This window comes from Heterocephalus glaber, unplaced genomic scaffold (assembly GCF_053883595.1).
Source record: "Heterocephalus glaber isolate CG9 unplaced genomic scaffold, H.glaber_assembly_v1.0 deba00001140, whole genome shotgun sequence".
NCBI classification, from domain to species: domain Eukaryota; kingdom Metazoa; phylum Chordata; class Mammalia; order Rodentia; family Bathyergidae; genus Heterocephalus; species Heterocephalus glaber.
The window spans coordinates 2,056,493-2,079,301 of record NW_028258200.1 but is presented as its reverse complement, the minus strand read 5'-3'; the positions used below and the strand labels follow the sequence as shown (position 1 = coordinate 2,079,301).

General features: G+C 39.9%; 2 protein-coding genes and 1 non-coding gene across 15 annotated transcripts in view; 2 read left to right on the top strand and 1 right to left on the bottom strand.

The window, feature by feature from the left end:
* Nrg4 (neuregulin 4) overlaps nt 1-16,716 on the bottom strand; it is a 110,465-nt gene extending 93,749 nt beyond the window's left edge. For 8 of the 11 annotated variants that reach the window (XM_021250097.2, XM_087210219.1, XM_021250096.2 and 5 more), the window contains exons 1-5: nt 16,629-16,716; nt 16,393-16,479; nt 16,028-16,153; nt 11,680-11,768; nt 11,479-11,560 (exon numbers count right to left, since the gene is read on the bottom strand). The gene's annotated coding sequence lies outside the window, so the exon portion shown is untranslated. Of the gene's footprint in view, nt 1-8,744; nt 8,833-11,478; nt 11,561-11,679; nt 11,769-16,027; nt 16,154-16,392; nt 16,480-16,628 lie in introns of all 11 variants that reach the window. The other 3 variants (XM_087210214.1, XM_087210215.1, XM_087210216.1) reach the window with 3 other exon arrangements.
* The window catches only part of Tmem266 (transmembrane protein 266), a 113,043-nt gene continuing 106,575 nt past the window's right edge, over nt 16,342-22,809 (top strand). Inside the window, exon 1 of one of the 3 annotated variants that reach the window (XM_004872089.3) lies at nt 16,342-16,419. The gene's annotated coding sequence lies outside the window, so the exon portion shown is untranslated. Of the gene's footprint in view, nt 16,420-16,807; nt 16,936-19,192; nt 19,387-22,809 lie in introns of those variants that run through there. The other 2 variants (XM_004872086.4, XM_004872087.4) reach the window with 2 other exon arrangements.
* LOC147828346 (U6 spliceosomal RNA) lies at nt 18,837-18,943 on the top strand. Its single transcript, XR_015450952.1, has one exon. It is a non-coding gene; the product is annotated as a U6 spliceosomal RNA (small nuclear RNA).

Genomic DNA, 22,809 nt, shown 5'->3' with positions numbered 1-22,809 from the left:
AAAAGGGGTTGGGGAATAATTTTTTTACAAAATTGTGTTATATATTAACAGACTTCATATGTCTAGGTTCCATATCACAATCATAAGGTAACTCTTTTTTTGTTGTTGTTGTTGTTGTTTTGGTACCTGGGATTGAACTCGGGTCCTTGCGCTTGTAAGGCAGGTAGTGGAACCACTGAGCTAAATTCCCGACCCAATTAAAAAAAAAAAGTTTGAAATTGCTGACAGTGTTCGCAAGGTCCATCTTTAAACCTGATATTCCATTTTTTAAGAGACAAGAGAGTCATAATCATTGTTATTTTTTTTCTTCAATTTCTGTGGCTGAACTCTGCCAAATCCTCACTATCACTGGTTTCATTTGTTATTTGAGCTCATGAACAATATCTTTATCATCTATTCTATATCTTTTCAAGATCTGTACTTTCACCCTGAAATCCCATTGTACTTTGCATTTTATGAAAGCATTTGACTCATAAAAACTCTGGCCAACAATGTCCCTCAGCTAGACAGGCACACATTTATAAGGGACAACAAATATTATCCAAGTTGTTTATTAGTGAACACTTGTTACAGCTTTTGCTTCCCTTTGCAATCTCATAACTGTGGGGATCTAGGCAATACTCAAGCAGCTAGTACTCTTCTAGTCAAAGAAGACCACTGCAGTGTGCACAGAATATAGCATGAGACAGGGTTGGTGAGGGAGTTAACCACTCAGCAATAATGCCTCCCACCGTGGGAAAAAAATAGGCACACTTAAGAAAAGTCAACAAATAAGGTAACAATAAAAAGACAGGCAAACCACTGCAAAATATCTTCCTATGACAGGCACAGAGACGCCATCTCAAGCACAACCAAGGAGTAATCTTACAACTAGAAGTTATTTTAACAGGAAAACTCCCAAGCTTTAAACTAGCTTTCAAACTTCTTTGACAGAGTGCTCAAATCTCAGTATAAAGAAGCCAAAAGATTTTTCACTAATTTGGTGAAGATACATTTCTCATACATTTAAAAATCTCCCACTCAGATATTAACTTTATTAGTCTTACAATATTAGTGATTTGTCAGCTCTATTCAGGGTGTAACATGAAAGGAAAGCAAACTATGGGGTGTGAAGGCAGCAAGGAAATAACAGTTGAGACCAATACATCTCAATGCCCCCAATCATTTCTTACATATTTGGGTCCATAATAACAGAATCTGCAGAGCTATGCCCTTTCAGATTATTTTCAAAAGCTTTTCATTTTAGAATTTTTTTTGGTACCGGGGATCCAACTCTGGTCCTTGCACTTGCGCAGCAGGCAGCGAAACCGCTGAGCTAAATCCCCAGCTCATTTTAGAATTTAATGTCAACAAAGCAGACTAAAATACTTTTCTAGGAAAATTATTTAGATCATATCTTGTCCATATGTGAATACCTAACATAAAATTTTTAAAACTACCTTTCCTTGAAAGCCAAATATAATTTTTTATAGCTATATCCACAGAAGTATGTCTGTTTTCACTAGCCCCATATTTTCCTTTGGTCAGTGTTCAAGCAGCTTTTGATATAAAAAGCTGGCACAGAATGACCCATGTGCAGCTGAAAAGAATGTGTATTCTGATTTTGTGGGGTAGAACACTCTATAAACATCTATTAAGTCCATTTGTTCAACAGCTTGGTTCAGTTCTAGAATTTCATTGTTAATTTTTTTCCTAGATGATCTATTTGTGATAGAGGGGTGTTGAGGTCCCCCACTACAATTGTGTTAGTGTTTATTTGGTTTTTCATGTCCATTAATATTTGTTTTGTATAGCTGGGGGCATTCGTATTTGGTGCATAAATATTTAGGATTGTCATCTCTTCCTCTTGGATGGTTCCCTTCACAAGGATGTAGTGACCATCTTTGTCTCTCTTAATTAGTTTTGATTTGAAATCTACTTTGTCTGCAAATAAGATTGCTACCCCTGCTTTTTTCTGAGATCCTATGGCGTGGAGAACTGTTTTCCATCCTTTTACTTTCAGTCTATGAATTTCCTTTTGAGTTAGGTGTGTTTCTTGTATACAGCATATTGCTGGGTTTTGCTTCTTAATCCATTCTGCCAGTCTGTTTCTTTTGATCGGTGAATTGAGGCCATTAATATTGATAGTTATAATTGAGAGATACTGACTCATTCTTGCCATGATGTTTTATTGTTGTTGGCTCTTTTCTTATTTTTCCCCCTTTCCCTTTAGATGCAGAAACAACTCCAGAAATGCTCAGCCACCTCATCTTTGACAAAGGAGCCAATCGCCCTCATTGGAGAAAAGAGCCTGTTCAATAAATGGTGTTGGAAAAACTGGATTTCAACCTGCTAAAGATTAAAACTAGACCCATATCTATCACTGTGCACTAAACTAAGATCAAAGTGGATTAAAGAGCTAAATATCAAGACAGAAACAGTAAACTTGCTGGAAGCTAGTTTACTATGACATTGGCATAGGAAAAGACTTTATGAACAAAACTTCAGTAGCACGGGAGCTAACACAAAGAATCAACAACTGAGATCTCATCTTATTAAAAAGCTTCTGCACTGCAAGAGAAACTACCAAAACAGCTAAGAGACAATCTACAATATGGGAAGAAAATTTTAGCAGCTGTACCACAGACAAAGATCTACCATCTAGAATATATAAAGAACTGAAAAAAATCAGACCCCTCAAATTCAAAAACCCAATTCAAAAATGGGCATCTGAAATGAACAGACATTTCTCAGACAAAGAAGTACAAACAGCAAATAAACATATGAAAAAATGTTCAACATCACTGGTCATTCGAGAGATGTAGGTGAAAACAACACTGAGATTCCACCTCACCCCACAAAGAAAGGCTGCTATCAAGAAATCAACCAATAACAAATGCTGGCAGGGGTGTGGAGAGAAAGGAACCCTTCTCCATTGTTGGTGGGAGTGCAGACTGGTGCAACCACTGTGGAAATCCGTATGGAGATACCTCAAAGAACTAGGACTACAGGTCCCATTTGACCCAGCTATTCCCCTACTGGGTATCTTCCCCAAAGAATTAAAAGAATCATACCACAGCGATATATGTGCACCTATGTTTATAGTGGCACAGTTTGTAATAGTTAAGGTTTGGAAACAGCCCAAGTGCCCATCGACTGGAAACTGGATTAAGAAGATCCGGTCTTTTTTTATAAAATGGAGTACTACTCAGCCATAAAGTACTAGAAACTAGAGTCATTTATAGCTAAACGGATGCATATTGAGGCCATACTCTTAAGTGAAATAAATAGGACACACATGTGTAAATACTGAATGGTATCTCTAGTGTGAGAAACTGAAAGTGTAAATAAGGATGAAAATTATTAAAATGAATAATTGATAATCTGAAATAGGCAAAGGTCCAAAGGTGGAGGGGTGGTGGGAGGGTAAGGGGAAAGGGAAGAGACGAAAGGAAAAATTATAAGAAAAAAAAATGGAAACAAAGTCTATGTAAATAGGGAAGGGTGGTGAGGGTGAAGGGTGCATAGGTAATGGGGAAAAAAATAAGAACTAAGATACATCATGTTCAGGTACAAAACCCAATGATAAATGTAAACGTATACCTCAAATGTACCAATTAATATATAAATTTTTAAAAAGCTGGCACACATGGCTACTACCAATAATTTTTAGACAGGCAAAAATAGAAAAGCAAAATTCTTGAACTTCATGTAATTAACAATTAGAATAAAAATGCTTTCTAAAATGATGAAAATTGGAGGGAAAAAGTACAGATTCTAATATAAAGCATTTAGAGTAAAACGTCACTTTGCAAGTAATAGGCATTTACTATGCATCAATAACTGTAGACCTAAAAGAGAATTCTATGCAAAAGCTATGACTTTATAATGAACCTATTCTACTGGACTAAAAATAAATTTTTTGAAGACTTTTATTTGGCTGTAAACACTTTTAGCATTTCTTACTGTATACACACAGCATGGAAAGCCAATTTTCAGAACATGTTCCCTAACTATATTAGAAATGCAAGGCTCAATTATGCCAATATTCTATTTCAGAAAATAAAAACTTAAAGAGCTGCATGTAGAGAAGATGTCCCTTGCTAAGATTTGGATACAATTTGTTCCCCAGAGCTTCCTGGGTGAGAACCTGGCCCCACAGTGACAATGTTGGGGGACTGGGTGGAATCTTTGAGAGCTGAGGCCTAGTGGGAGGTTTGTGGTCATGGGGAAGCTTCCTTTGGAGGTGATTATGGATTATGTGGCACCCTTGAGCTCTCAAAACAGTGAGTTGTTGGCTGGGGATTTAGCTCAGTGGTTCCGGCGCCTGCCTCGCAAGCACAAAGTCCTGAGTTTGATCCCTGGTACCAAAAAAACAAAAACAAAAACAAAAAAACAGTGAATTGTTACAAGGGGAATCAACCCTGACTTCCTGTTTGGAGACACAATCTCTTCCTCCCACACATGCCCAGCCCTGAGGATGTCACCCACCATTAGGTCCTCACTAGAGGATGACTAGTGAACCTGCCTAATCATGGACTTTGAACCTCTAGAACTGTCACCTAAACTTTTTTCTTTATAAAGTTAACCTGCCTCTGGTATTTCATTATAATAATAATGAAAATAGACTAATACACCTGTCAATGGTAACATTTCAATGCAATTTTACATGTGAATCAGCGTATCATAAAAACTTCTTAAAATCTTTCCCTGACTTCATGTAATCATTACTTACTAATAAGGCATCACAGTTAAAAAAAAAACCTGTCCCTGATGTTGTAGCATAGAAAAGAGATCTTCATAATATACATAATATCTAATATAATCAGTTTAGAATTCTTTGAGTTGTAACAAATCTAGTTCACAACAGCATAAACAAATATGAATTAATTTCTCTCATAGGATAAGAAATCTTGAATTGAGCAATTAAGGTTGGTTTACTCATCAATGACGCCAACAATATTTCCTTTATTTTTCCCTGATATCATAAGCATATTAACTCTTTGTACTCATGCTTATTGCCTAATAACTCTAAGATGGTCACCACAGCTTTAAGCATCACATCTAAGATTAAAGCAAGAAAAAAGGGTTACCCCAATCCTGTCTAACCCTTGTATTAGATAAAAGCTTTCCATGAGGTCCCCCAGCAGATTTATGATTTATAATCATATTATATACCCATTACAGCAGTAAGACATGTTTGAAAATTAAGCATTTACCTTTTCTAATTTTTGTGGTAGAGGTAAGGAATGGACAATATGTTGGGCAACCAACAGTGTCTGCCACAGTCCTCAACTCAATATGCACATGTATCCTTATTCCCAAACCATGCATTAAACTGAATACAAGTTCTCTATTCAACAAAGACAACCCATCATATCATACAATAACTGCATCTAGCTTTGGGTAATTTTCTATCTGCTTTGTCAAGTCCAAATACGACAACTTGTCATATTTCATCAACAGTAGCCGCTATTGGCTACTATTGTATGGCTAAAAGATAAGCTTTTGCTAAACCACCCCTCCCATATAAATAATGAAAGGAAAGAACAGAGTAACTTCAATAAAATTCTCACTTAAAAAAGGGATAATGGAGGACCGGGGATTCAGCTCAGCGGTTCCATCACCTGCCTCATAAGCACAAGATCCCAAGTTCGATCCCTGGTACCAAAAAAAAAAAAAAAGAGAGAGAGAGGGAGAATGGGAAGCAGATAGTGGTCAACAGTCCAAAATCTGTATAATATTTTACCTGGAAAAATCACAGATTCCTTGGCAGGCAATAAAGTCCTTGGTTAGACATACAGACCTTCCTAGTTTAAGTCTCAGGCAATCTCAGGAGGCTACATTGACTTCTGGGGCCTCATTCACAGTAGGTTTTAAAATAGATACCCTTCTCAGGGGCTCCACAGCTTTTATAGCCTATTTCATACTGGTTTGTCTTAGGGATATGGGGATTAGAATTGTTTGAAGGAAAAAAAAGAAAGAATTGTTTAGAGGTTTAAGAAATGTGCACCTGGGCCAGGGTGTAGCTCAGTGGTACAGTGCTTGCCTAGCAGGCATAAGGCCCTTGGTTCCATTCTCAACACTATTTTAAAAAAATCAAAATTAGTGCCAGATTTGTAATACAGTTCCATCAAAAACATATTAAACTTCTGTTCTATTTGCTTTAAATCAATTCCTTGTATAAAATAACCACAGACAAAAAAATTTCCAAATAATCATTGGGCCTGGAGAATCTCATCTCTTTTTTTTTTTTACTACTTTGAAGGGTTTTAATGTTTTAAATCTCAGTGTCCTGAATAAATGTTTTATTCTTTTTATTTATTACTCTATGGATTTATAACAAATAGTAAAATAATTTTATTAAATTCTTTTATTGGTACATTGTAGGTATACAACACAATTACATTTCTCATTGGGAATTGTACCTTTACATAATGCATCTTGGTTCTTATTTTTTCCCCATTCCTAGCCCTCCCTTCACCCCCCTCCACCTTTCCCTATTTACAAAGACTTTATTTCCATTTTTTCCCTTTCTCATCATTTTTCCTTTCCCTTCTTTCCTTTCCCCTGCCCCTCCCACTACTCCTACCCCTTTGGACCTTTTCTTCCTATTTTGCATTATCGATTATTCATTCTAATCATTGGTACATTTTACGTATACAATATAATGATGAGAATCTCATCTCTTAGCCACTGACCTCTGAACTCTTTTTTTTTTACCTCTGAACTTTTATAATAGACTTAGGCAATTCTAAAAATAGCCTTATGTGGGAAGGTACAACTCAACCTCTGCAAAACTTCAAATTATGGGGCTCTTTGTCAATTTAGAGTAGCTAAGGCAAACTATTGCTGAAAGAAAACTGTATTTTCTCCCCTCTGTTTTCATGCTGAAAACCGCTAACTTAAGTTCACCCTCTCCTGTAGGATCCTTCTGAAAAGTTACAAAAGGAAACACATGACAATATTCCAAAGTTTTTTCTATCATTTCTCTTAACACTACAGTCTCAGATTTCCATGGAATAGCAGTACAGATTAGCTTTCCATGGAAGAGCAAGTGTAGGTTAACCAAATGCTTTGCTATCAAAACGTTACAAGTTTCCTCTCCCTATCTTTTTCCAGACTCTTCTGATCATTCTCCCCCAAGGCTCTCAGCTTGTTAAAATCACATTTTCAGCCTCATACTTGATTTCTCAGGGTTGAAAGACAGCTGCTACAGCTTCAGGCTTCACATTTGCATTTAAGGCAAGAAGAAAGAGGAGAGTAATAGCCACTCATGCCCTCTATCAGAAAAGCAAAAGACTTCCCTGAACTCAGCAGACTTCTCTTCACAATTACTGGTAAGGGAAACGGGATTGTCATGACTGGTTCAATTAAAGGTTGTTTTTGCTGGGTACTCTGATGCCCTAAGAAAATGAAGGTAAGCAATGGGATGTGGGTATTAGGGAAGTCACTATGAATTTCTGGCATACATAGATATTTAAAAATCAATCTCTAGTTGGTGAAATTTCAGACAGTACACGAGAAATGGGTGGGGGAACCCCTAAAGGCAGTTATAGAACTACATTTTAGATAGAGATTCCCCCACTCAAGCAAATGAATCCTACTTAGGATCTATCCTTGAAATGAATACCCTTTAGCATTTCTGCTTTTCTCACACTCTTCCCTTCCTTTGATTCTGAACCCACATATTTTCTAAAATACCCATGTTTATTAACAACTGTTTCTATGGTAGCAGAGCCCCTGGTGGTGAAGCCCAGGGGTAGAGGCTATTTATAAAGACTGCAGGATATGCCAATAGCAGCTACTATTGATGAAATCCTTGAGGAATTTCTCAAACAGATAAATATTGTGGAAAACAAAACATATTCAAAGTGCCTGTTATTTATAAAGAAACATCTTGGACTATAATTTAGTTCCCCATCTAGGTTCACCAACTAGAAGAAACTACATTGATCATTTTGGTACAACTGGCTTATGCCACAGTTTTATCTATAAATTGATAAATTTTCACTTTGGCATTACATATTAGGTGTATCAGGTTGCAGGACTAATTTAATCCTCTCTGGGACACTTCTGACCAGATCAAATTCTAAGACCACAAGACTGAGAGTCAGCTCTTTGAAGTTTTACTAAGGTTATACCATTAGATGTGGTCATTTGACTAACACAGCTGGTCGGCTTCAGGCAACAGCCCTTTACATTATTGATAACTGAGTGTACTGGCATGAATTTATATCTTTAAAATGTTTACAGAAGCAATAAAATAATTTTCATTTCATGTAGCAACTCTCAAAACCACTTTTTATTGTGTAAATTGTGCCACCTATAAATATACTCCCGTCACCAGCCATTCAAAGTATGATATTTTCTGGGCTGGGGATTTAGCTCAGTGGTTTGACCGCCTGCCTTGCAAGCGCAAGGACCCAAGTTAGATCCCTGGTACCATAAAAAAAAAAAAAAAAAAAAAAAAAAAGACAAAGTTATGATATTTTCTGAGTAACTCTCAATTCATACTATGTATATACAGGCACATAGAACATGGGCTCTGGAGCCAGAAAGCTAGTGTGCAAATCCCAGTTCCACAGTAGAATGTTCCCCCCTATAAGAGGTGTATGACTCTGAACAAAAGTCATTGTTTTCTCATCTACACATGACAGCAGAGAGAAGAGGGATAGAACAATACTGTATATTGGGCATTCCCAACCTGCAAGTTTGAAATGTCCCAAAAGCTGAAACTTTTCAGGTATCTTGCTAGCACTCACATCTGGATGTTGAATCCTGGAGCATTTCAGTTCGAATTTTCAGTTTAGGGATGCTCAACCAGTAAAGTCTATCCAAGTATTCCAAAATCTGAAAAAATTCCAAAATTGGACACTAGCTCCCAAGCATTCCAGATAAGGGATATTAAATTTGTGCTCATTTCAAAGGGATACAGGAAAATAAAATGAAGCTATACATGCAAACACCTGGAATATAAGGACTCAGTAAGTGGTGATGATCATCATTACTCCTAACTGGAAAATCTAATGTGTATAGCTGCATTTGATGCAATATAAAAATAATTTGATAATAAAGATTAACTTTAGGTGAAAAATGTGAATACAAACTCTCTCAAATTAGTATTTCATCAAAAATTGCACCATCAATGCTGGCTGGGGAATGATTTATAAAATCTTTCAAACTACTACTACATGACAATAGCAAACTTTCCCATGAGGAACAGTCTTCGTTATGCATGCTTCCTACAAAATGCTACAGCTCTGTAGACATGTGAAAGAGGAAGCCATCAGTGTTCCCCAACCGATGACCTCCTCATACCCTGGTCCTCCTATGTCATTGAAGCCTACAAATTCAATGCCCAATCTACAATCAATACCTAAAATACATCTCTGAACACTGCCTTAGGGAAGCTTCTCTTGAAATAAGGGGCCCCAGGAAATGCCTTTCAGGGATCCTAAATTTCCTCTAACATGCATCTATTTTCTCTTCCCCACAAACGCTTCTTTCATGTGTTTTACTCACTCACAAGCACAAGCCTCTTTTACATTTTTGACCTTCACTCACTCCACACTTCACTTCCTCAATCATCTTCCTCTCTGTGCCCCAACCTTCAATCATATCTACTAGAAAGTCCATTTGAGGATACATTCTTTTTATCTTAATTTAAAGTAATTCCTCACTTCACAAATGCTTCTGTTTGCAAATAATTCGGTTTGCAAACAAAAGTGCTGGGCAAAATTTTGCTTCAATTTATTTGCAAACTCCACATTGGGTGACAAACACGACCACAGCCATCTTCCCCACACAAATACAAATGCAGCCATGTTTCCCAAAATCATAAAACAAGTTTGTAAACCGAGGTACCATTGGGGTTTTTTTGTTTTGTTTTGTTTTTTGAGACAGAGTCTGGCTATGTAGTTCAAGCTGGCCCTGAACTCACTACGTAGCCCAGGCTGACCTCAAATTCATGGTGATTCTCCTTCTCAGTCTCCCAAGTGCTAGGATTACAGGCGTGTCCCCCCACACCTGGCTTATTTTTGATTTCTTGACACTTTAATGAAAATCCAGTTAGAAATCTTAGATCGTATTGTCTTTTGTCCTTATTTTCTTCTCTTTTTCTGACTTAGGAGAAAGACATGAGGAATAACATTGTCTTTGCTCCTGAATTCCACTTTCAGATTACCACACTCTGGAATGCTTTTCATATTGTGAAATCTCCACCCTACCCTACATTTCAGAGAACCAGCCTCAACAATTCTATTTGAGAGAGGGGGATTTAGCTCAGTGGTTTCGCCACCTGCCTCGTAGGCGCAAGGTCCTGAGTCTGATCCCTGGTACCCCCCCCCCCCCAAATTCTATTTGAACACTGAATTCTTTAAATTTTTCGTCCCATCCTTGTCTTGGTAGAGGTGATTCATTAAGAGTCCACAGTTCGGGTCAGGGATTTAGCTCAGTGGTTTTGCCGCCTGCTGCACAAGCACAAGGACCCGCGTTCGATCCCCAGCACCAAAAAAAAAGGGTCCACAGTTCAATTTCTGTCAATGTTAATGTAAAAGTACTTGGAGGTTACATGAACCAGAAAGATTAAACATGTAAATGATAGTCACGTGGCCAACAACTGAGTAAAATACAGGACCATTTCTGCACTCGTTACAGTTTTCCATAATATTCAAGTTAAGTTGTATAAATGTATATTTTCTATTATTAGAAATGCATGTTAGGGTCTGGGGATTTAGCTCAATGGTTTCACTGCCAGCCTTGCAAGCACAAGGACCCGAGTTTGATCCCCGGTATAAAAAAAAAAAAAAGAAAGAAAGAAATGCATGTTAGCTATTGCCCTAGACATAAATCACCATTCGCTTTCCAAGATTAACCATAGTACCATGAGGTTAGAAGGTTAAGTGGGCATACCAGCTATTCTTGGCAGATGATCACTATTTAGAAGATCTAGAATGAGATGGTAAGAAAGTACAATCTTAAAGCACTTAATTTCAAAGTCATCAACTTCTAACTTCAGTTTCTCTGACTGCTTTTCCCCTGTACATCTTGGAAAAGAACAGCATTATCTATCCCCAGTATGACAGCATTTCACCTACTTGAACTGCAGTATGGTCACCCTGAGCCCTTGATTTCCTAAGCACAACTTAGGCTTTTCTCCAGACTGCTATTCTCCAAAACTTTAAAAAAATCTATTTAAATTTAACTTGATTCATATTATTTTTAAATCACAAAAACCGGACTTAGATTTAACCAGCTTACAGTACTTTGTTGTTTCTAATATTTTTATAGTTAACATATAATTGAATATTGTTCTATACATACAAGCTTCTCAAATATTAGAAATTAGACTTGCAAAATTAAAAATTACAGGATTTTCCATACTTCAGACAATCTTTATTGTATCTTAGTTCAATCAAACCAATGTTCTAGAACTAGGATTAACAATATATGGCAACACATATAGCCACCACAGTATTAAAAAGAATGATTACTTACTAGCTTTGTCCTTGGATGAAAATTCTTGTAGATTGCAGAGTACAGAAAATTGGCTCTTTGGAGTTCACGTTTACTACTTCTGCTTTAGTAAGAATTGTAGCCAACATAAAGGAAATTAAAAGAAAACTATTTAACAATTTTAGTACACAAAGACAGTAGAATGTATACGAATATCATATAAACTTTTTTATTTAATAATACCTCAAAAGACTTCATAGTAAGAAGCAGAATCTTCACTTTGTTGATGTTTAATTTCTCCTCTTTCCTTAATCTTTTTCTTTTTTAAAGTCCTAGGAAAACTTTATTATTATTTCCAAACACAAGGCTAGAAGTTAGATTAAAAGGAAAATTGAATTTTACAGACATTTCTCATTTAAGAACAGTTTCATTCCTGCAACTAAAATGACACTAAATGACATTAAATGAAGAATTGCATATAATATGTACATTACAATATTCAGTACAAAGAAACAGTCGAAGGAAACTCCAACATGGTTATTTTGCTTTTATTTGCATAACTCTTACATGCAGTACTGTAATGTACAACAGAATATAAAACTACAGTACTGTACAGTACAATCAGCAAAAATTACAGAAAGACATTGAGGTTCTATCAACAAGATGTACAGAACTGTACAAAAAAACAGTTGTTAAACAGGTAATTGTTAAATGAGGAATATCTGTGTTTGGAAGATTACTAGATGGACGAGACCCCTTGCAAAACATACAAGTACAGTGGTACCTCGATATATGAACTTAATTTGTTTTACAATTTTGGGGAAGATGGTTGTGTTTGTGTTTGTGTGAGGAAAATGACTGTGCTGTGTTTGTCATCCGATGTGTAGTTTGTAACAAAAACAAAATTTTGTCGAACACTTTTGTTTGCAAACCGAATTGTTTGCAAACCAAAGCATTTGTGAACCACAGTATTACTGTAAAATAAAGACTTTGGGGGAAGAGCATAGAATTACAGATATTCCTCGTTTAACAATCTACCTGTTTAACAACTATTTGAACTTATGACCAAGGCTCACTGTTCAGACTTACAACCTGCTGCTCAGACTTACAACTGTTTTGTAGTTTTATTATCTTGTTGATAAAGTCTCACTGTCCTTTTCATATAGTATACCTTGCTTATACCATACTGTAATGTCTTGTACCATATAGTACTGTACTATATAGTACTACAGTTTTATGTTCTGTTATACATTACAGTTCTGCGTGTAAAAATTATGCAAATAAAAAGTCACCAAGTTGGAGTTTCCTTTGACCATTTCTTTGTTCTGAATATCGTAATGTACATACTATATACAATTCCTCACTTAGCAACCACTTCATCCAACTATATAGTCAGAGAAATTGAATCCAGTCTTTCAAAGGAGGAGTGTCTATATAGTTTTTAATTATGAAAGCTACGCTTACTGTTATGTTTCCCCTGAGAAAAAAATTTACAGGCATTACCATAGATAGATGATTAACAGGGACTGCCATTTCAATTAGGTGCTAGCCTTCACAGGAAAGAGGGAAATTTAGTATAATTTATCTTCCACTTTAAAAAGTTCATTTTTTCCACAGTGCCATTTGTTTTATATGACACTAAGACAGAAGATCAACACATGGCTCAGAACACCTTAATTATGTTGAAGTGTCATGTATGATTATCATAGATTATATCATCCAATTGTTGGAATTCAGCAATCAGTTTCCCAGAAGTTTACGATCTTCCCATAGTCATACTAATAATGAACCTAGTAAGTTTAAGAAGTGTATTTTTATAACGACAAAGCATCAGAAGTTTATTCAAATTTGATCATACTGGTTTTTAATTTTTCTAATTCATTTGTAGTCTGTGAGATAATTGCTCATACACACAAATAAAAAGTTCAAGGGGCCACATACATTGACAAGGTTGAAGTCACCAAGTTCTTCTGCATCCTTACAATCAACATACCAGCACTGTTTATTAGAATCTGCTGTAAATTTGGGATATAGACCAAAAGGGTTGTAGACATGAATTGTGCCTGAAGTCCCACATTACACTGAACTTTTATGAATTTACTTGGAAACATGAACTGAGTCCATGTTTACTGAAGGTCAATTGTTTTGGAGGGAGTTCTCTAAATTACTTTCCATGTGGAATACTGTTTATTAAAGGATAAGTAGGTAATTGAAAAGTGCTAATTTTGAGGGGTTGGGGGATGCTGGGAACTGAACCCAGGGCCTCATGTGTGCAAAATGGGCTAATTTGAAGCTTACATGTGTTAATAAAACTTAACAGAAACTACAAATTCAGACTCGTGATTTTTCAGGAAGGAGTATTTTATCACTAACATTACAGATAAGTGACATTTACTGAAGGTATACTGAGTGCACAGTATTTTGCTTTGTTGTAGCCAGACTGTATGCACATGAAATACTGAGAATTAATTACAAGGCAATCATATTTATTCATCAAAGCTGCCTCAGCAAGATTTAAAGAATACAAAACCCACTCTGTGAGCAGTTATTGTATTTGAATTTCAAAATAAATATCACATGAAGTTACATATAATCCACTTTTCAAGTGTTACACTAACTCAGGCCTTCTTCCTGCATATTACAAATAACTGAAACTATACTGTAAATCAACATGTGGAAAGGCTTTCCAAGTATTAACATTTATACAAACATTAACAATTTAAGAGACTTAGGGAATTGTTCAAATTTTCACAAATTATGTGACATTAAACACTTATATTCTATTTTTTTCAAGCAGCTTATCCAATCTTCCTTCCCATCTTGCAGCTGTGTACATGTACAAATTTTCTGCTTATGTGATCCTTGTAATTTTTAAAGACAGTCTTTTTAACTAAAAGAAAATCTAACTTACCTCAAAAGGCATGTGGGTATGGGATGGGATAACATGCTACCTTAGAAAAAGGCAAGAAAGGGACACCCAAAGCCTAGGGTTTTTTTATCCCTTTTCATAGCTTCTAAATCCTTTTGCTGTATAGCTCTTTCACTCACAAATTCCCTGCAGTCTATTGAAGCAGCACCTACACTACTTGTAGTTCTCAGATTCCCCAACCTCTTCTATCAATAAGAATGTCCTGGGGCAGTTAAAAATTAAATTCACACACACACAAAATTAAATTCATAAGTGAATACCATGGAAATTAGATTTCAATGGGTTTCAGATGAAGGTTCTCCATCTCATTTTAAATATGTGCTTTTCATTGACAAAGACCAAGCCAACTTTAAAAATAATGGCCCAAGCAAAAGGGAATCCTACTATAGATCTCCAATGTTCCTCTAAAATGATCAGCCTCAAGGGCTAATCCTCTTCTGGTTGTTAATATTTAGGGCATTTGAAAAGAGTGGGCTAGATTTGGAGAAAGCAGACTGGCATCTTGTCTATACCTCTCTGATTTAAGTTTTCAACACACTAAAGAATACTAACTATATCAAAGAGAGGATTTTAGTTTGGATATGTTTAGTAGAAGTCGTACACCACCAGGGGGAAACACGGAGCTAACAAATTCTACATGTTTAGGTTTTTGGTTTTTTTTTAACTTTCCACTACTACATAAAATGGTTGCTCTATAATTTCCATGAACAGAGTGAGAGGGAAGTAGCACTTAAAAGACATGGGTAAAAGATGTCAGCATGCACTGTAATTTTCACAGATTTCTCTTTCTAGAAGGTCTTTATAGAGCCATTGTAGAAAAAAGTTCCTTTGAAGTTGCATGCACTTGGATTTTTTTTTAAAATGCGTTCAAATACAAAGATTCCAGACCAGTTGAACCAAAGTGGTCTTCCAACTTCTCTCTAAATTTCAAAATATTTGTCCTACTTTTATATTTAATTAGCATTGTAACAATGCTTTCCAATGATTTTAATCAAATCTTAAGTAGTGTTCTATCAAGTGGGGGAAAATGGATGAGACAATAACTTTGGCAAGCTATGCCAAGGCTTTCTATAGTGTTGTAAAAATGTTGCCACCACCTGTCAGAAAACTATGCTTCCCATCCTATGCATCTTCCATTAAGTTTTTTTTTAACCCATCCCCATTCCTCCTTCTAGTCCATAATTATTCCTTCTAGAGATGAAGAAGAAATATCCTGTCAAATCAGGCAACTTCTACAAACATCTTCTCCAAGAGCTTTTTTCCTCTGAAATTCCACCATTAGGGATTAGAGTTGGTTAAGAAATGCTGAAAGGTGAGGGAGGGAAAGGCTTGAAGAAGGAACTTTACTTGTCCCCCTAGTTGGCCAAAATTAAATACTCCCTATCCAGATATTCATATGTCTAAGAAAAATATGGACCCAGCCAGCCCCTGTGGCAATTCTATGACGTGGGTTTTGAAGTTTTCAACCCTAATTCCATCATTTCACTAAGAATGGCCACGGTGGGAAGAGGGGCCAAGAAACATAAAGGGCATTGCTGGAAGCCCACCCAACCTACCCCAATAAAAACATTTTAGGTGTGAGCTGTCAGCTGTGCCCCAGCTCCCTAGAACTTAGCGTTCTAAAAACTAAGGGTTTTCAAACTTTTCAAATGGTTTACGTACCATGAAAAGGCCAGGACCCCATAGGAAAATGGCTCTATTTTCAGCGTGAATTGGCTCTATTTTCAGCACAAATCGCAAAGGCTACTCCGAATCCAGAAGCTGTTTCAATGACTGCTCCAGCAGCACCTGAGACACAAGGCAGAGCTGTGCGTTCACGAGCGAGGACTTCACCCTGGAAGACCGCGTGCGGAGCGTCCGGGTGCGACCCACCACCCCACCCCCACAGGGGGCCCGACCCTGGAACAGCCCTCGGGCAGGTCCACCACGTGACGCGCGGTCACGCACTGTCCGCGTCAGGAGCGTGTCACGGGGTCCCCGGGGGAGGGGATGTCAGGGGACTGGTGAGGTGGGGAGCCCTGTCCTACAGCGGTCCTGCGAGACACCTCGGCGAGGTGAGGACAGGTGTCTCCTCCAGGCTACGGCGGGTCTCAGGTTCTGACCTCAGAGGGGACCTGCGAGACAATGAGGCCACGGGGTCGCCGTGACGGGAGTCTGAGGCCCGGGTAGCCCCCACGCAGGTCACCCCCGCCACCTCCCCTCTTCTCCCACCGCTTGCGCCCCGTGTTCCCACGTGTCTCCCCTCATGCTTGCTTGCCCTCACCCCTCATCGAAGCCGCGAGCCCGCTCTGCGTCCTCCGGGGCGCGCGCCGGCCCCGCCCCCTGCGCCCCTCGCGCGCCGCGGTTTCCTAGACAGCGCGGGCGCGCAGCGACGAGGGCGCAGGCGCGGGCGCGCGCCGGGGGGGGGGCGGAGGCGCGGGCCACGGGCCACGGGCTACGGGCTGCGGGCTGCGGGCCGCGGGCCGCGGGCCGCGGGCTGCGGGCGGGCGGGCGGGCGGGGGGCGGAGGTAGCGAGGAGCAGAGCGGGCTGAGCGGGCTGGGCAAGGCGCCGCGGACGCCAACAGCAGCAGGTATGTATCCCTACCGGGGTTGCAGGGTTCAGGGTGCAGGGTGCGTGCCCGGGACGGGGTCCAGCCCTGACCTTCATCCCTGGCCCAGAGCCCGCAGGGTGCGTGCGCGGGGCAGCCCGGGGCTTCGGTCCAGCCCAGGGACCCTCAGCTGGTCACATGCTTATTTATTTTTGCAGAGTGCCCTGGGCCGGGCCCAGCTGCAGATTCCTCCCGTGCTTTGCCTCCGTGTGCCATCTTGCATTTATTAATAAATCATGGTGGGGGGCTGCTGCTGGGGAATCCCATTGCAGTAGGGCAAGCAGGCGCTGGTTTTCGGTTTTCAGACGTGGTAGAGAGGTGGAAACCCCGCACCCCGGGGATCTGTGGTTTGGTGGGTCGTGACCACTTCCAGTCCTGGTGGGTTCCTTCGCTATCGGGAGCGCCTAGCGGCAGAGCAGGCTGGGCTGGCTGGGAAGGACAGTGGGTTTTCACTGTCAGGCCAGAACCCTGTTCAGGGCACAGGTTCAAGCTACAGCGGTCCCTGCTTGCTAACTTGCCAGGGAGACTTAGACCCGGAGAACTGCCTCCGTGGATTCCCAAGAGCGGCCTTGAACAAAATCCCTGAGACTTGCATACTCAAACTCATTAAGATTTTGCATTTGAAGATGACTAAAACTAGCCACCTGTTGGAAGTCAGACCCCAGGAAAGCCCTATACTCCACCCCAATTCCCAGTTCTCAATATTGAGATGGCAGTAGGCCCATGTGGGCTTATTCTATCCTCCTTTAATGCTATTTGGCATTTTTTCTTTTAAAATAAAATCCATGATTTGATGCTTCAGATGACATAGTTTGAAATAATACAGTTTGTATTCCATATGCATACCTGTAACATTGCATTCTAAGGACTGAATTTCTTTTAAGTATGTGTTGCCTACTTCCCTGGCTGTTCACTTACTTTGAGCAGCAGTCAGAAAAGTGTGATGTATATAACCGCTTACCTGTTACTTGCCCCAAAATAATGTGATGAAAAGAACAGTAAGAGCTAGAAGTGTAGAATCAAATGATTATTACAAGATGTTGGAGTATGAGGGCTGGATCATAGTGCGACATCTAACGACAAGGGTGCTCGTGTATACCAAGTGCTGAGCTAGAGCTGTTTATGCATGATCTGCCTGAGTCTTCACAACCTGTTACCACCATGTTGAAGATGAGGACGCTAAGACTTAGAAAGGTTAACTGACTTGCCCAAGATCACATTGTCAGGGACATGGCAAGGATGCAGCCTCAACTGCACCTAATTATTGGAGTGAGGGAGAAAGAAGGAGGACAGTCTTTAACCCCATTGTGCAAACATATGCATGAACACACCAATTTGTCTGGTTTTCCTTTTCATAGATTCCACACCAACATTTTTGTGGTTTTCCATTAAGAGAAACTGCTGTTTCAGAATGGGCCTATATGGAATTTTTTTTGAGAGGGCACTAAACCTGCTTTTTAAAATGGACTTTAAGACATCCTTCTGTTAAACTCTCCTACATAAGCAGTTAAGTTCATACGTTGTTTCACTCCTGATTTAAACCTACAAAGTGTATATGAATCAGGTAGAATGATTGCTCACGTTTTTCACGATCTCATTTCTGCATGTTATCTCCTGGTCTCACTGCTAGTCATCATAACAACACTATCACACTTTTGTGTGTGTGCCTTAATGTGGTGAAAGAATCCAGACCAGCCATGGACCATGAGCTCATCTCTTTATAATTGTATCAATTATTCATTCAAATTTATTGGAATGTGTGCATTCAACTATGGATGTGTATTTAAACATTTTTGGGGGCAAATACATTATTATAGACAGGCTTTTGATTTTGTTACACATTCTTGCTATTGAGATAGTGGTGAGAAGGATATACCATAGGTTTGTTCACTTTGGACCCATATATACTAAAATTGGAATGATAAAGAGAAGATTAGCATAGCCTCTGCACAAGGATCACATGAAAATTTGTGAAGTGTTCCATATTTTTTTTAAAAAGAAAGGTACACCATAGGTGAATACAGTATAAGCAATTATTTGAAAAGTACATCCCATTGAAATTATAGCTTTTAATGATCAGTTGATGAATACTATTAAGTAGGAAATATAAGATTGTCTCTTGAAAATTCTATGAGCTGTATTCTTCTTTGGGCAGTGTAACTGCTTTTAGAGCAGCCAGGATGTTACCTTTGCCACTATAGAGGACTGTGTTCTGTTAACAGTAAACCATTCTGTATAGCAGCCTTGCCTCATGGAAAACACTCAGTTTTGGAAGAGTGCATTGCCTGATGCTTACAGAAGTGCCGAGGTGGAATTTTTCTGCCCTGGGGAATTTCCAGCCTGTGATCAGACAATCTCAAGTGGAAGCCTGATGGTACTGTACTGGGGAAGGAACAGAAAGCAGAGAGGCGTTGCTTGATTCCTAGAAAAGAGGTGGGTTTTCCTGTGAGAAGCATCCCTCTCCCCTCCAGTTAGGAGTGTCATAAAATCTCAGGTGAGGGATAAACTAGTCTACTGCCTCCCATTCCAGCAGGATTTCGTTTAATACAGGAGCCAGGCACCCCTTTTGGTACAAAGGGCAATTCAGGGGAGTAAAAATGAGTCTAGACTACATTTTTTCCCTTTAAATGTATTTTTAAACTGGGAAAAGCCGTATGGGCCATTATGGATACTAAGCATAATTTTGTATTCCCCTCACCAAGAGTGTATTTTTGGAGGGAAGAGAGAACTCAGTTTTCTAAGATACAGAACTCACTGGTTATAATGCACATTTTGATCCCATTGAGTAAAGACCCTGGGAACTGTGATATCTGTGTTCCCTTGACTGGCCTTACAAGCTACTTAGCTTTGAAATGTAGTTTTTCTCATAGTATTCCTTAATTTAGTATTGTCTAAAATGAAATTTTTGGGTCAAGCTTGGTGGTGCACGCCTGTAATCACATTGCTTGGGAGGCTGAGACAGGAGAATTGTTGTGAGTTTGAGGCCCACCTGGGCTACATAGTAAGTTCAAGGCCGGCCTGAATTACATAGCAAGACCGTGTCTCAAAAAAAAAAAAAGGATTGTCTTTCCAACATCAACAGTCTCAAATCACAAAAGAAGTTCACGGTCAGCTTACTTTGAAATACTTGATTTTCATCAGTTTCTATTTCTTTCCTTAGTAGCAGCCATGGCAAATTTTCATTTTATTTAGAAAATGGTTCACTTTCTGTCCCCTTTTAAATGGAATCCACTGGAGTGTGTAGATGATAGCCAAGGGCCACCTCAGGCTTTATTCCTTCCCGGGCCTTCTCCTCTGGTCTGGGTCTCATCTGAGGGCCCTCGTTCTGCCTTTGGGCTTCTGTGTTCCCAGCTTCCCCCCAGAGAAGCTGTAAGAATTCCCACAGTGATCACGCTAGGTGCCTTGGGTGCAGTGTGAGATGGATGCTACACAGTACTGATACCAGACAGGGCCAGGAGGTCAATTCCTCTATATCCACACAAGCCTGTGTTGTGATTTGTGTTTGTGTTCCTTGTAGAATGTTCAATCATTTCTAAATTATAAAAAGTTGAAAGTCAGTGGTCAAAAATCTTTGGTAACCTTAGCCCTCAGCGATGACCACCATGAGCAGTGCAGTGTGGATTCCTCCAGATTTTTGAATGCAGAAACTAAAATGTTACTGTTTGTCAGTGGTACTGTACGTCAGTGGTACTGTACTATACCTAGATGAAGTCTGTTCTTGGACTTGGTATAATGCATACTGGACCTTTTGGAACTCTAAAAATGTCCTACTTTAAACACCATCTATTCCACCACAGTGGGCACTAGATAGGAGAAGCCCTGTAACCAGGCAAAGAGGCAGGGGCTGGTGATCGTAGACAGGACCTGGCATGTGCTGTGTTCTATGGGAGGGAGTGTCACATTCTGCACCCTTTGCAGGGAGCCTTTGTGGCCAATTGTTTAGAAATGAGGAGTGGGGAGCCAAGATACCCAATACCAGAGCACAGCTGAGAGTCCAAGTCAGTGTGGCTCAGACTCCAGCTCCATGGCTTTTGCTGCCCCAATTCCAGGAGGATATGTGTTCTCCTTCCCAAGTTCACTGGCCTCCCATCCTATTCTGCTCCCTCTACCCTGGCCTCCTTGCTGTCCCCTGCCTCGGGGCCTTATCACTAGTGGCTTCTTCTCCCACGATGCTCTTCCCGCACATGCCAGTGTTCCTCCTGTAGGCTTGGCTTGACATCTAACTACGCCTTTCAGAGCACCCCCCAACAGCTGTTCCTGCCTATCCTCCCTGCCTTGCTGTGTTGACCATGTTGCATTCAGGTGTTACTAAGTTCCTTGGTCACATCCCCTATAGAATGAATTTCCCAAAGACAGGGGCTTTGCTTGCCACCAGAGGGTGAGAACTGATAGTCACTGTATTGTCCTGAATCCTTCCAGCCCTGGCTGCCACGCCTCTTGCTTTGTTATCCCTTACTGTTACCTGCATGAGCAGTGAAAGGCTTTATGTGTCATTTAGAGGGGACATTAAGGAAAGTGGAGAAAACCAGGATGATTGTCTTACTTTGTGGCCAGCATCAGGGCAGGAGCAAGAAGATGGAAAGAAAGTCACCTTGGATTGGGGTGCATGGGAAAGAGGCTGCAGTGAACAGCCCCTACTTGGAGTTCATGATGTGTTTGAGGAACCAAAGAGGGAGACTCCAGTCTGCTTCTGCACTGCCAGCTTTCCCAGTGCCCTGGGTCAGTAGGAAGGAAAGGAAACTGGTCTCTTCTGTGGTTTTTCACCCAGGTGGGTTAATTGAGCATTGCCTGCGGTAGCTTGCTGTTTCTTAAAGGTTAAATACCTTCATGGGTGCCGACCTGGGCTATCAGCCGTCACCAAAGGAGCCTGAGGTTCCTTTGGCCCAAGCAATCTCAGACCCTGTCCCCACATCTTTCATACATCTGTAGTTTCCAATAGTGTCTTTGGGCTGCAGCAAAATCATAGGGCCTTTGGGAACTAAGTCTTAGAACTTAACTAAGTCTTAGAATTTAGTCTTAGAACTTCAGACAGGACTACACTAGAATGCCTAAGGGAGTTAACAGTCACAGGAAGTCTTGACAAAACTACTCCTGAGGCACAGAGCAACCTCCTTCCACTGCTCCTCTTCCCCCTCCTCCCCTTCTCTTCATCTTCCTTTTCCTCTCCCTCCCCTCCTCCGGGTGGCTCTAATTAAATTGCTGCTCTCCATGGTCAGAATTACCTGCCATCAGGGGAATTTCCCCTTCACAAAACAAAGCCTCCCTAAAACTACTTTTGATGTGTAATAGGGATCATCCAGGAGTTAGGACCGAGGCCCATAACTGCATTTCCCACTGCTCATTAAAGAATTTTGACAAGTTGTATGTTTTCAGCCCAGTTGTTTCGGAGTACTGGCTGGACTCTGAGTCAGGCCATAACGCAGGCAGTGCTTTCATCTGCTTTCCTTTGGCTCAGCACAAGTCCGAGGAAGTTATCTCATCCAGAGTCCCCTAACTGCAGTGACAGAACTGCCATGTGTCCAGCCACCGCAATGTGTAAGATCTCAAAGCCTTCCTCCCTAATAGTTTCCCTCCAAATAGTAAAATTGTTGCATTTTATCTGCATGTAACACAGCATTTTTAAAAAACTTCTGTGATTCTTGCTGAGTCTTCTTACCAGGATTGCTAAAATTTGTTATTTTTGTCCATCAAAACAAAGGAAGGGGATGAAACACATTGCACTCCTTCAGATAAAGAAAACATCCTATTATTCTGGGAGACTCTCAGAAGATAAACTTGAAAATTTGTCTCCATTTCTTCCTGTCTTTTCACTGCCGATGGCTCCCAAGGGCTCTATCTGATATCACTCCCCACTTG